The sequence below is a fragment of the Mauremys reevesii genome, linkage group 10 (assembly GCF_016161935.1).
Source record: "Mauremys reevesii isolate NIE-2019 linkage group 10, ASM1616193v1, whole genome shotgun sequence".
Classification (NCBI taxonomy): domain Eukaryota; kingdom Metazoa; phylum Chordata; order Testudines; family Geoemydidae; genus Mauremys; species Mauremys reevesii.
Window position 1 is genome coordinate 16412564 of NC_052632.1, and position 13434 is coordinate 16425997.

The following is a 13434-nucleotide window of genomic DNA, read 5'->3' on the forward strand; positions in this document are numbered from 1 at the left end:
AACTCTAATGCTGCTAGTGCTGGAGTTAGATTACCGACATTCATTTGAAGTTACTACTCAATGCTAAAAGCACAAACAAAAATGAACAATAAGAGTCATGAATTGTGAAATTGTCTTTTACCCTGGGATGAAAAGTGCGCTCTCTGAGAGACTGGAAAGCAGGCGCAAAGCACTCACGGGACAAATTGGTGGCACTCAACCGTTGTCCACCATTCTTGTGATTCTGTTTTTAAAAACAGAACTATTAATTCAGAGCTGGGTGCAGAATCCTTCGCTAACTTTTTTACCCGGCAGGTTAACAGCCAGAAAATCCAACTACCAATTCCCACATACTGTATTTCAGCCAAAAATGCATTTTGACTCATTCTCATTCTTGTGAATATTACAGTGATTATATACTTGATTCTAATTGGTGTTTTACTATTTTATAATCCTCGGAGTTCAAAGAGCACTTTAACCCTTTAACACATGCACATAATTGCTGCTATCTGTGCATGATAGGAAGACTTATTTGTCATGCAGCAACTTTCATATATTTAAAAATACATACAACACCACCTTGATTTTCTGAACTCTTATTAGCTGAAATTCCAGGTTAACAGAAGGTTATGTTCCTTGAGTTTGCATAGACCTGTGGAGCTTCAGTTTTAGGGAGATCCATAGGACTGAAATTAAGCCCTTAACTCCCTGTGAAGTTTCTATACTTAACCAGGAGCTTCAACCCTGTGAACCTCCTGGTTATTTCAACCTGCAATTTCACAAAGGTTACAGATGTCCCCCAAGAGCTCCATAAAATCAGGGTTTGCGTCTATCTAGCCTTCTAAGTTCATATGTGGCTCTGTCCCTGTGGTATGTCCACACTTTTCTATATATTTCAAAAGCTTGGAAAACGAGCACCTTGTGCATTTTTATTGAGCAGCATCCTGAGACATGCTAAGTACTTTATGCTCTGCAGCACCCAGGTTATACTCAAAGCAAACGTTATTTATGTATTTATTTACTGTGGCCAATATAAGAACTCACTGAAAAACTCAGACACAATTTGGGGGTCCCTCACTTTCAGGGCAGGTTGAGGCTAAGATTAGGAGACAATACAGTTGATCATGAAAGAAAGAAAGTTTGCTCTGAGGTGCAAACATTATAGGGTGATCTTATGTGTTATAAATATGACAGGAATTCTGGTATGAAATTGGGAGCAGATTCTCAGCTGATGTAAATTGTCATTGGTCCATCTTCTTTATAACTTGGTCCACTTATCTGAGATGGGTCTGGGTTGATATGATGGGGCTAGTTTACACCTGGTAGAAATTTCAAAGAAAGAGAAATGTCAACAAAATTTTGTATTGAAATTTTTAATTTCAACAAAAAGATGAGAAAATGTTTTTGCAAAAATTCTTATGAATTTTACCTGCTAGTTTTTGATTGCTCTAGTCGGTATCCATCAACTTTAGTGGTCAATGTTTTCTTATTTTAGGCAAGGTTAATTTCACCAAGGAAGACAGCAAAATATGTTACAGGATTTATAGAAATAAAATTAACCTTTTGAACTGATAATATGACAACTTTTGGTGGAATTTCTTTAAGTTCTTTCAGTTGTTTTTGATGTATTTCATCAAATTAGTTCTACAATGAATTAAACTAGGAATATTCTGATGCTCTGATTTTTATGAAAAATGAATATTGCAGCATCCTATATTCAATAAGCTCTATGGGACAAATTCTTTTCTCATTTACACCTGTGCAACCCCAAAGAAGTCAGTGGAGTTTCATGGATGGAAATGAGAACAGCAATGAGGTTTCTAAATCTACTAACTTTGCATTGAGATGGTAAACTGATTGATTGGACCAAAATCTCACTGAATTATCCTCATACAAATGATTTAAATAGAGCTTTAATAATAATGGTTTTATTCTCCCATTGCCATATGCGCATACTTCCTGCTGATATGAATGAGAGATATGGTCTTGGAAATAGTCCCATTAATTTACCACATTGCATTCAGATCATGCATAAAATCTGAACTTCAGTTTAAAAGGCTCCTGATTAGTTAAATGAATTTCCAAGATCACCAACACATATCAGAAGGGGATTATTTTTATGAATTGCATGACTATCACTGTACACAATTCTGTGGTGTCACATACCATAATGAGAATTTAGAAGTGTATCAGATTGAGAAAAACACCATAGGCTAAGTCAGGACCCCACTTATGTGAGCATTTTAGAGCCTATAATCGAAGACTAAGCTCTGTGTACACAAGTAGTAAGGGAGCATACGCACACGTCACACACACTGGAGAAACTGGGCAGTAGTCCTCCTGATGGTAAGCACTGTCCCACTAACAGAACTGCAAACGGAGACACAGGCTGCACCAAATGGGGCTGCTATTGCAAATAATCCCCTCTACAGATTGTGTGACACCAGCAAGCAGTAGTCAGAGCCGTCATCCCTAACAAACTGTGCTGATTGGGACAGCTGGACCAAATTACAATGATGTAACGCAGTGCCTCCAGTGAGGTGTGTTAGCTGACCACAAACAACTCTTTGCAATCAGCACAGCTGTGTACCATAAATAACCAGTGCGGTGAGATTATTTCTTCTGTTTAAGTAGGGGTGCCCTGCCAACTCCTTACACATGCGGGTGTACTGTTGATCTGTCATGAGGGCACAGTCTGCCTGACTACTGGAGCAGGGCTTTGATGTTAGACCAGGGTCTATCCCTAAGTGAGTTTATGCCATAAAGACATCAAGTCCCTCATTTAAGAAGTTGCAGTTTTCAAGCACTCCCTCTCAATCACAAAGCCACTTACTTAAAAAGAAGTAATGCAGGTAATTTATTTCTCTGGGGCATGCAGCTGTGCCCATTCCACAACCTAGCTGTGAGGAGAAGACATGCAGAAAGAGTGGAGTCTTGCATCTTGTGCTAACAATGAAAAGACTTTGACTTGGCCTGGGTTTCAGTGGAAGTGAGTACCTTTCTCTGAATCCGCCCTAGCTTTGGCCCCACAGGTTAGAATCTGGGCTCTGTGACTTACAGCACCATCTGCTGTGGTGGGAAGAGGAGCAACTATGAACTATAAGAAAGCTTGATTCATCATTGCCTCAGGCAGTCTACTGTTGCCATTAGAGAAGCGGTACTTAGTATAAGATTCCACCCTGCCTGATTCCAGTCTGGCTGTCCTTCAGAGCACGTCAATGTGTTAAGTATATTACAAACATATTAATTTCACCAGGGACTTCATTGAAAGCATGTTAATCAAATTATTTTCTAGCTAACATGAATCATTACAAGGCAGACATAGGATGCAGTGAAAAAAAATAATCAGCATATTAGTGAGGGGGAAAAACCTTAAGAAATTCAGTAGTTGGGAAAAGCAGCCAAACATTTAGATGCTTTTCTGACTCTTTGACTGTCTTGACTTTGCAGAGTTGCCCTAGAAATCTTGTGAGGACAGACTCTCGTGAAATTAACAGTGTTGTCTTTTCCCATTTCTGACCAGCTCCAGGAAGTGTAAAGACCTGCAGAAATGAAGGATAATGTGGGAGGGGTGAAGGTAACCCAGACTTGTTTGAGCATCAGAAAGTTTGGTTGTGGTTCAGTTCAAGTCAGTTTTTATCCTATCTGTGCTGTAGTTGTGCCAACCTAACCTCGGATGTAGACACGACTAGCTCAGCGGAAGAATGTTTCTGTCGACCTGGCCACTGCAGCTCAGGGAGGTAGGTTACCTATCAGGGATGGGAAAACCCCTTCTGTTGGTGTTAGATGCATCTACACTACGGTGCTACAGCAGCACACTTACTGCGCCATAGCTGTGCTACTATACTGCTCATAATGTAAACATTTGCTATGTGCTTTCTCAAGAATACAGTGGGGTGGACCCCTGCACGGTGTGGAGCCTCATTGATGTCAATGGGCCTCTGCACAGACCCAGGGGGTTTATTCATGTGGTACATCATGCTAAATTAGGGACTTGGTTTCTAACCCATGTTGTACCACTGCTTCACTGTTGAACTATGGGCAAATCATTTCACTTCATCTGTAAAATGGGCATAATACTTTATCCCACACAGGGCTGTTATGAAGTTTAGGGTTTAATTAATTAATATTTGTAAGCCACTTTGAGATCCTTGTCTGAGAGGCCCTATATAGAAGTTCAGTGTATTCGAGTAGGAGCTATTTCATTTTACTCTGCAGTGCTTTGGATTTCAAAATGTTTTCTGATATTATATTTTTGCAAAGCCACCACATGTGTAACAGGGATGATGGAAATCATCCAGTACTGAGACCAAGTACAGTTACATGTCTGCAATGTAATAAATGACATAATGACAGCACAATCAAATGCAACAAAATGAAAGTAGTAAATTGCAACAGAAAGTCTGGCAGGCCCATGAATGATGATGATCATCTAGGTTAATTCAATAGAGGATGCTCTCTGCTCTGCAATAAATCTGAAACACTGTGTTCGGGGAGTGTGTCTTTATCATGTTCAACAATAATATGTGCAGAATCAACTTCAGCTCTGAAATGAAATGATATCATTTGCATTCCAATTATTCCAGTTGCAAGATGACTCGGAATCCTAGTGTCCTGAAATATTGATAAGAAACGTTAAATATGAAGTACAAGGGCTTAATTTTAAAGAGTCTGTAATGAATATTTTGAAAAAGGTTTTAGAAATGAATGTTCTATATGCCTGGCTAATCAAGTGAAAAACTATTTCCTTGGTAAGTATTACTTAAGGAGACACTGGGTGTCTTAAAAGAGAAACTAAGAAAAATAGATGCATTCAAAGAATAAGAAAATAATTCTTGCAGATTTTACCAGCTTTCTCCTTTAGTAACTTTTAAATAGAGATGGGCCCAACCCACAAAATTTAGGTTCAAGCTTCATACATCTCAAGGGTCTGAGGTGTTCAGACCTATGCCTTTGGATTAAACTACTATATACATAGTGAGCTTTTGCAAATTCTAGTTCCAGATTTCAAACACTACAAATCTGGGGGTATTCAGACCTGGGGGAAGAGGGCTGATTCAATCATGTCTCTAATTTCTAACATGATGGGCAGTATTCTATTATATCGTGTTGGAAGTTATTCACACCTAATGTAGCACAACATCTTAACAAGGAATTGTGTCAAACTCATACAATATTTTGGCTTCACTGAGAAATTCTGATCTGGACACGCTAAGAAAGTGTCCTTCAGGTCAGGAGCCATGGGCTTGAGCAGACATGCAGAGGGGCCTTTGCACAGTACGCACATTCAATGTTCCTTGTTTTTAGCAGCAAGTCAGTTCATTTTCACAGCACTAAAATTCAGTATAGGGAGAGTGCACCACCATTTAAAAAGGCCTTCAGCAATGAATTAAGACAATTAAATGATTTCTCTACAAATGAGGTGTTATCCACCACCAGCTATTCAGGAGGGGAAATCTAGCCCAGCATTATTTATTGTATACAGTGCTATTATTATTATTCATTATGTGCATTGTGGGTAAAGCCTAGGAGTCCAGCTATGGATTAGGACTCCATGGTGCTAGGTGGTCTCCAAACACAGATTATGGATATATATTGCAGATTGCCTCCCTCTACTATTCACACGCCATTATGGAAATCAACAGCAATGTCATTAGTAGACAGAATTTATATTTTCTGAAGAAAAATGCTGAACAATTTTTAAAGCATCCGCTGAAGAGAGGTTTGTTTTTTTCTTAGAGAAATTAACCCAGTTTATTATCACTAGACTGTAACATCTTACACCTGAGTAGTGCTGAGAGAAGCTGGAAGGATGAAGATTTAGGAAGAAACAATTCCTAAAAAGAAAGCCAGCCAATAATCATTTGGTACGAAAATATTTGTTAATTTTTAAAAAATGGCTAGCACCATCAAGAAACAGCCAAAAGGAAAAAATTATGAGAGGTTAAACAAAACTATAACAAAATGTTAAACTCTGGAACTAAAACCATTTTAATCACTCTATATATTATGTATCCTAGTCTCTAAATGTCCTGGTAACTAGACAACAATATTAATAATCTCTAATTACTCTCCCCGTAGGACACACCTAAATTTCTGAGACAAATGACAGAAGATCAATGTTTATAGAAGTAGCAAAACATTTTTAGCTTCCCCAGTCACAAAACTGCTGCATTGCTTGGGCTCTATCTGCACTGGATGACCTTGAAATTGCCTGAGTCACGGCCAATTTCTATCTTCAGTTCCAAACAACCACCTTAAATCTTACACAGTGTCATGTTCTCATTGTCTGGGCTTTGTACTTCCCTGCCATTGAAGGATTTTTCACATAAATTATATAGGAAATGAAGCAAAATGTAATTACAATCTCCAACAGCACCAACGCAGATAGATAGCAACCGACATGGAAAGCAGTTCAATGGTCAGTTTTCAATAACTGTCACTTGGTAGAATGGATAAAAATGAAGCATCTATCACTATACCACCCAGCTCCAGAATGATATTATTATCGCATCGTGCAGCCAAAAAGTTAGAAGGTTATGGCTATTTCCAACTATCACTGTTAGCAGACTGCTCCAAAGGGACTTTCATTCTTTGCTTTTAAACCTCATTATATGGACTTCAAAATGTATCATCAAATAATATTATGTTGCATTAAATTGAGTTATCCCAATGAAAACATTTCCACTAAGGTTGAATGAGACATTTGATAATCCATTAGCACACCTTTAACTTTTCAACATAACAGATTTTCTCATTTTTTTTTTTTATAATTCTCAAAAGGAAAAGACACAATTATATCTCACTTCGGAGTAGTCCAAATGGATGTGATTTGATTGATCTGAACAGAAGGCACATTACAGTGATGCATAACAACATTTTTGTCCTTGGAAGAACTTCAAATTAATTCATTCCCATTTTACCTTTCAAGGTACAGCACAGTATTTAATCCTAACTTAACATCGTATTTATTTAAAAGAAGTTATTATGGGAGATCTGTGCTACAAATAACAGCAGTAACAAGGGTTAGCAATAAGTTTCATCTATCCAAAATAGATTTTGCATAGGGAAAATTAGTGGTGATACAACTTCAATATACAAGTCTGCATTTATGATTAAATAATCATGGAATTCACTAAGCAAGACCTTTAAAATGCAGAGGACACATTTTAAAAGGGATACATATGTAATGCAAATGTTTTTTTCTAGTCTTGTGTTGAAGATAGGTGTTTTCTTTTCCTGGCTTCCATGTATCTAAGAGCTCACTAAATTCACTCCATTCCCCTTGCAAAAGTCTCCCAATGAAGGATACAGCAGATGATAAACTGAGAATATACATGATCTTAGCCAGAAAGCCAAGATGGCTGAAATGGGGATGAATTGCATTTGCTACAAAACCCTGCAATGGGGTAAATGAGAGTACAGGTCAGATTTGGGCAGGAGAAAATAAACTTGTAATTTTGCATGGACTATTGCCTTCCGTGAGGAATAAATTTTCAAGGCTGTGTATTAAAATCAATGCAAGTCTCATAAATACAATCCTGTGCATCTCTGTTATTTTACCATAGAACTTCTTTCATCAGTAAAAGCCTGAATAAGTCATATAGCGCCCTATTAAGGAGAGCTGAAACTTATGTAAGGCCTTATCTTCACAGCTGTTTTTTAGCCAGTGGTATACTATACTGATATAGCTCGCCAGTACAAATCCCTAATGTAGACTCAATTAATCAGTGTAAATAGAGACTCTAGTTCTATCCTTTCTCCAACAGCAACAAGGATTAAAAGGGAGTTGCCTCTTTGCCTCCTTCTCCCTTCTGGTAGCAGTAGACTGGCCTAGTCATGCAATCCAGCATCACTATCTCTACTCGTATCTAAGCTGCCACAATATTTGTACTTCATACCATACCATTCTGGACTCTTCCCTGTTTAGCAATGGCCCACCACGCATGGTCATTTCTGAAACACCTGAATTCATAAAATATGAATGATTATGCGGCCATCACCAACAAGCCCTGGACACAGATGGAAAATCCTTCTGCCTTCTTAGACCATGTGCACTCACAGTAAAGAAAGCAGCATGGAGGGTGACAGATTGGTATGCAAGTGGATGACCACAAACAACACCCTATGCTTAGCACGATGAGTTTTCTGGTGGGAGGCCAGCTGGCTGAAAAACTTAAGCTACAGTTTTACAGCCCTAACTTTGGAGGGTTCTTCTGGTTGATTTTTCAGCATAAAGAGGGGGTGCTATACACACTATATGCAGATATCTACAGTAAGTTAAATATTGAGTCAACTGGGGGAAGCACTGGAGGAGGTGAATAGCAGAGTCCAGCCCTTTGCAAGAATGTTCAGAGATTCATGCAATTTCATTTTGGATCTTGAGACATCCATGTGGCTATCTCATGTCCCCGCTGCAGGATGGAAGACCCAACCTCTTGGTAGAATGGATAACTGGGAATGCAGTAGATTGAAATTCATGGAGTTCTCAATACAATTTTGCCACTCACAATAGTTTTCTCTACTAGAATGTGAACTCTAGAGCCTGTCCCTGATCTCATTGAAGTCAATGCAAGGTTTGCCACTGATTTCAATGGATTAGGATCAGATCTACACTTTGCTTTGAACTTGTATGTACTGTTCTTTAGACAGCAGTGAAGAAGGCTGTCCAAGTGTAATAATTTATTATCAGTCTTTTTATGTTTCACTTTGTCCTTATCCATCTCTTGTAAAGTGTGTTTATTATGCAATTATGCCATTGGTACAACCATTATAAAAAAAGAACTAATAAAAACAACGTGTCAAGCGTGGACTTAAAAAACCTAAACATTTTAAAATAATAATACTTTGTGCTTCAAATAGCTCCTTTCACCTGGGGATCTCAAGTACTTTATGAATACTAAGGAAAGCCTTAATGCACTCCTAACTTAACTGTTATTATCCAGATTACACAGACATGCAAATTGAAACACAGAGCAGTTAAGTGACATACCCAAGGTCACACACGCAATTCAGAGACTAAGTTGGAAATACCATGGGACTCAGTATCTCCATACGTCTAGCCCTATGGATTATCCACATTAAATACATGCTTCTTTTCCTCCTAAAGTACAATGGGCACACTTACTAACTTCTCTTTTACTGTTGATTATATTTACTGTATTTGTGATAATTCCCTATTTTAGAATGATATATTAGTAAGTGAAACATTCGTAATGGTCCCCACTCTAGGTGCTTTAGTTAACATTTTGCTCTTCACATATGTTGAGAAGAGCTGTGCAGAGGACAAAAGTTCTATTTCGCAAAGGATTTTGAAATGTCAAAATCTGGCTTCATTCCAAATCGGAGCAAAAACGAAAAAAACAAAACAAAACCCTAAAACTTTACAATTCTCCACAAAGGAAAATTTAAAATAATAATAATTTTGGGTGATTCAAAATGTTTTATTTTGATTAAATCAATTTAGACTTTATTTTATTTTGTATTATTAGTATAAAGCAAAATAAAAATTCAAAACAAGAAATCAAAATATTCAATTCCCAAAATATTGAAAGTGAATGTGTGGATGTTCTTAGAACAGTTAAAAAAAATTAAACCAAAATTCCAGCAAAATTGACCTGATTTTCTGAAGCTTTTTGATTTTGACAGAACTGTATATTTTTATGCAATATGGCTCCTTCAAAGTTTCTCTGACCAGCTGAGTTATAAAACTAGACTGGTCAGTTTCATTTTTTGTTTATGGTTATCATTTCGTGCTTCTGCTGCCCTCATGCAATTCTGGCGTTCTTGGCTTCCATCATTATGGTAGCTTCCATGTACATTGTTTAAAACAGCTTCACTATTCTTGTTAAGACTGCTAAGACATCTCCCCCTCTGGAGCCTCCTTTTTAAATAAAACCTAGGTCTAATCTACACACAAATTGTACTGATTTAATTCAATCAAATTCTAACTTCATTTAGTTAAATCGGTGCAACCCTCTTGTGTGGATAACCTTCAATTGATTTAAGAGTAGCTAATTCTGATGTAGGTTAATTTGGTAAGCAGTTTAAGGTGCCCATATAATTTAACTATGAATCAATTTAGCAACTGATTTAATTCAATCAGTGCAGTTTGTGTCTGTAGACAAGCCCTGAAATTTGCATTCTAAACTAGAACACATTGTTCCCTTAAACAAAGAAGCTAAAAGATGGACTACAACTGTAAAGCATGTAGTGGTGTGTATGTAATTTGTTCCCTTGTGACTAGCACTCATTGCCCTGTAGGAATGCCACCCGTAGCACTAAGGCAGTAATTCTCAAACCTTCATACTGGTGACCCCTTCCACACAGCAAGCCCCTGAGGGCGACCCCCCCCATATAAATTAAAAATACTTTTTTTTATATTCAACACTCTTATAAATGCTGGAGGCAAAGTCGGGTTTGGGGGTGGAGGAGGACAGCTTGTGACCCCCACGTAATAACCTCATGACCCCCTAAGTGGTCACGACCCTCAGTTTGAGAACCCCTGCACTGAGGCAATGAGATTACCGTATGTCAATGAGCAAATCTACAAAAAAAAAAGTTAAAGTTGGCCCTCTAAGTCTTATTTTTGCCATTTAAATGATTTCCCTTTGGACTTTTAGCTCCTTTATCATGCAATGAATCTTCTGTCATTACAAACACAAATATTCCCTAAATCTGTGCAAATGCCACATATTCTGCCTCCGCATCCACTTTGGAAGGACTTCTTTGTTAATGAAGATGAATTAGCAATTTATTTTTCAATGTATCTGCATCTGTTGCAGTGATATGATCAGGTGCTGTGCAAACTGAGTCGTGAAGAAGAGGAGGCTTTTCTTAAGGTATGATTTTGTGTAATATGTCTTAAGGAGCTACCATGGTGAAAGATCTATGTAACTTTTATTTTTAAAAATTAATGTGTATGTATGAATGGGTTGGATGGCTGAGAGGACAGGTAATATTCTACAGAGCCTTCCCTCTCTATGCCACAGTATCAGATTTGATCCAGCTGCTTGAAAGGCATTGGAATATGCTAATTTATATTAAATAAATTGACAGTCAGATTCTTTGTCACAGGATGCAAATGTCCATATCATAAATGTGGCCTTGTTACCAGTATCAACAGAAAAGCTAAGGAATTATTGGAGGTGGTCTCTCCTGATCAGAGTTAAGGCACCCTATTCAGACGAAGTGAGTTAGTTATTTAAGACATGATACGTGCCACAATTGGGTCACATTTAAAAAAAAAAAAAACAATCTGTTTTTGCAGAATCTTCTGTTAAATCTACCATAGTAAAGACACCAATGATCTGCAGGGGTAGAAATCAACCGTCTCCACTTGGGATTTTTGTTTTTTTTTAGATTTTTATTAATTTTTCTACATAGCTGTCAGGGCTATGTACAGTAGGTAGAGCAGTGTGAATACTGAAGTTCTGAAAACTCAAAAAATCATTTTGGTTTGACTTAAAAGAAAAAATTGAAATTTTAAAAAAAGTTACATTTTTAAAATTAAATTTGAAATATTGTGTAAACTGATTTTTTTATTATGTTTTGACCTTTTAAATTAAAAAAATAAATTTTTCAAGGAAATTTCAAAATGAAAAGTTATTTTGAATCAAAATTTCAAAACAAACATCTAAGACATTTTCTGAATTTTTTGTGGCTTTTTTGTTTACAATTAAACTGTTTGGTGAATTTGAATTTTTTGGAATTAAAAAAAAGATTTGGCTAAAAATGTTGCCCCATCCAAGTGTGGGCTGATTAGTCATTTCACTATGAGCAGTGGTCCCCAACCTTTTCATCTGGCGGGCGCCAGATGAAGGACCGTGGCGGCGGTGGAGCATCCGCTGAAATGCCGCTGAATTTCTACAGCATTTCGGCGGCAATGCCTGGCGATGACGTCACTTGTTGGCGGCAAGCGGCATCATCGAGAGGCGTCACCGACGAATTTCTGCGGCGTGACACCTCTTGATGATGCCGCTTGTCAGCTGCAGGTGGCGACGCCTCTCGATGACACCGCTTGTCAGCTGCAAGCGGCGTCATTGAGAGGCGTCACCGCTGAAATGCTGCAGAAATTTGGCGGCATTTCGGCGGATGCTCCACCGCCGGCCAGGAAGCGGGCGCATTTAGATGCCCCCGCAGGCACCATGGTGCCCGTGGGCACCGCGTTGGGGACCCCTGACTATGACAATCAGCTCTGGCTATGATTCTACTCCATTGATTGTGAAGGATTGGCACTTAGATATTACTGTGATCGGCAGCAGTAATTAATAAATAAATACATGGATAGATTTTCTAAAGAGCATTTTATCCATGTAAATATTTGCTGGTTTAAAAGCCATCCAGCTTTCTCATTAAGGCACAGATGTGTATGTCTCCATAGTCAATTCTACATTTTTATCAGGTCCTGACTTTTCTCTTTTTACTAGAGGATTTTGGGAAGGTCCTTGGAGTACAAATCTGTCAGCTACATAAACAATTCTGAGAAATGAACAACTTGTTTTGCTATCTGACAGTCTCTGATCCTGTAGAGTAAGCAGAAAGCTCCACCATGTGGTAAAATTATTTCTTTGTACATAAAATACCTGCTATGATGTATGGTTAATTCAAACACCAATAAACCTGATTGAGTTTAGTTTTTTAAAATATAGCTATTTCTCCTTGTTACTCATTTTCTGTAAGTTACTGGCAGCAAGGAGCCTGACTCCAACTGTGATTTTACAGATCCAATATAGTTCTACAGTACAAAATGCACTGAAATGCTGACAAGAGGATAAAAATATTAATTGCACAAAAAATTAATGTGACTGTCCAGATCTATAAAATAATAATATATATTCAGTGTAGAAATAGTGTGTGATATAGAGGTGGCAGGGCCAAACCTGAGTGAATGGCACTGCAACCTGGTCCCTGCTTCCTCCCCCCTTTTCTATCATAACCATTGAACCGTCAGAAGGCTTGATGTACCCCCCCCCCACAGATTTTTTGGGGGAACATTTCTTCTTGGTTGAAAACTTCTGTTCTACGGGTGAGTGAGAGGGGGAGGGGCATACTGAAGTTTTGCCTAGGATGGCAGATTGTCACAAGTGTTGATGAGTATAAAGCAGACCTGGAGGGCAAACAGTACATTACACAAAATATTTATGACAGTGTGCTCAGAAGGTGAATGAAACTTTTAGCTACATTAGATGTTGTTATAGTGGCAGAGTATTTTGAATACCTCTCTCCCAAACTGTGACTTTAATCCACTATCCACTTCATATGGAAAAGCTACTCTACTAAAATTTTGTACGGGGATACATGCAATGCTGAACTTTGTGACTTTGTCCTCACCCACAACTATTTCACATTTGGGGACAATTTACACCTTCAAGTCAGCGGCACTGCTATGGGTACCTGCATGGCCTCACAGTATGCCAACATTTTTATGGCTGATTTAGAACAACGCTTTCTTAG

General features: G+C 38.1%; 1 long non-coding RNA gene across 1 annotated transcript; it reads left to right on the plus strand.

Annotated features, from left to right (window-relative positions):
• The first annotated feature begins 2655 nt into the window (after positions 1-2655).
• On the plus strand, positions 2656-6806 carry LOC120372850. The gene is made up of 3 exons (XR_005585218.1): positions 2656-2968; positions 3636-3719; positions 6061-6806. It is a non-coding gene; the product is annotated as an uncharacterized LOC120372850 (long non-coding RNA).
• The last annotated feature ends 6628 nt before the right edge of the window (positions 6807-13434 follow it).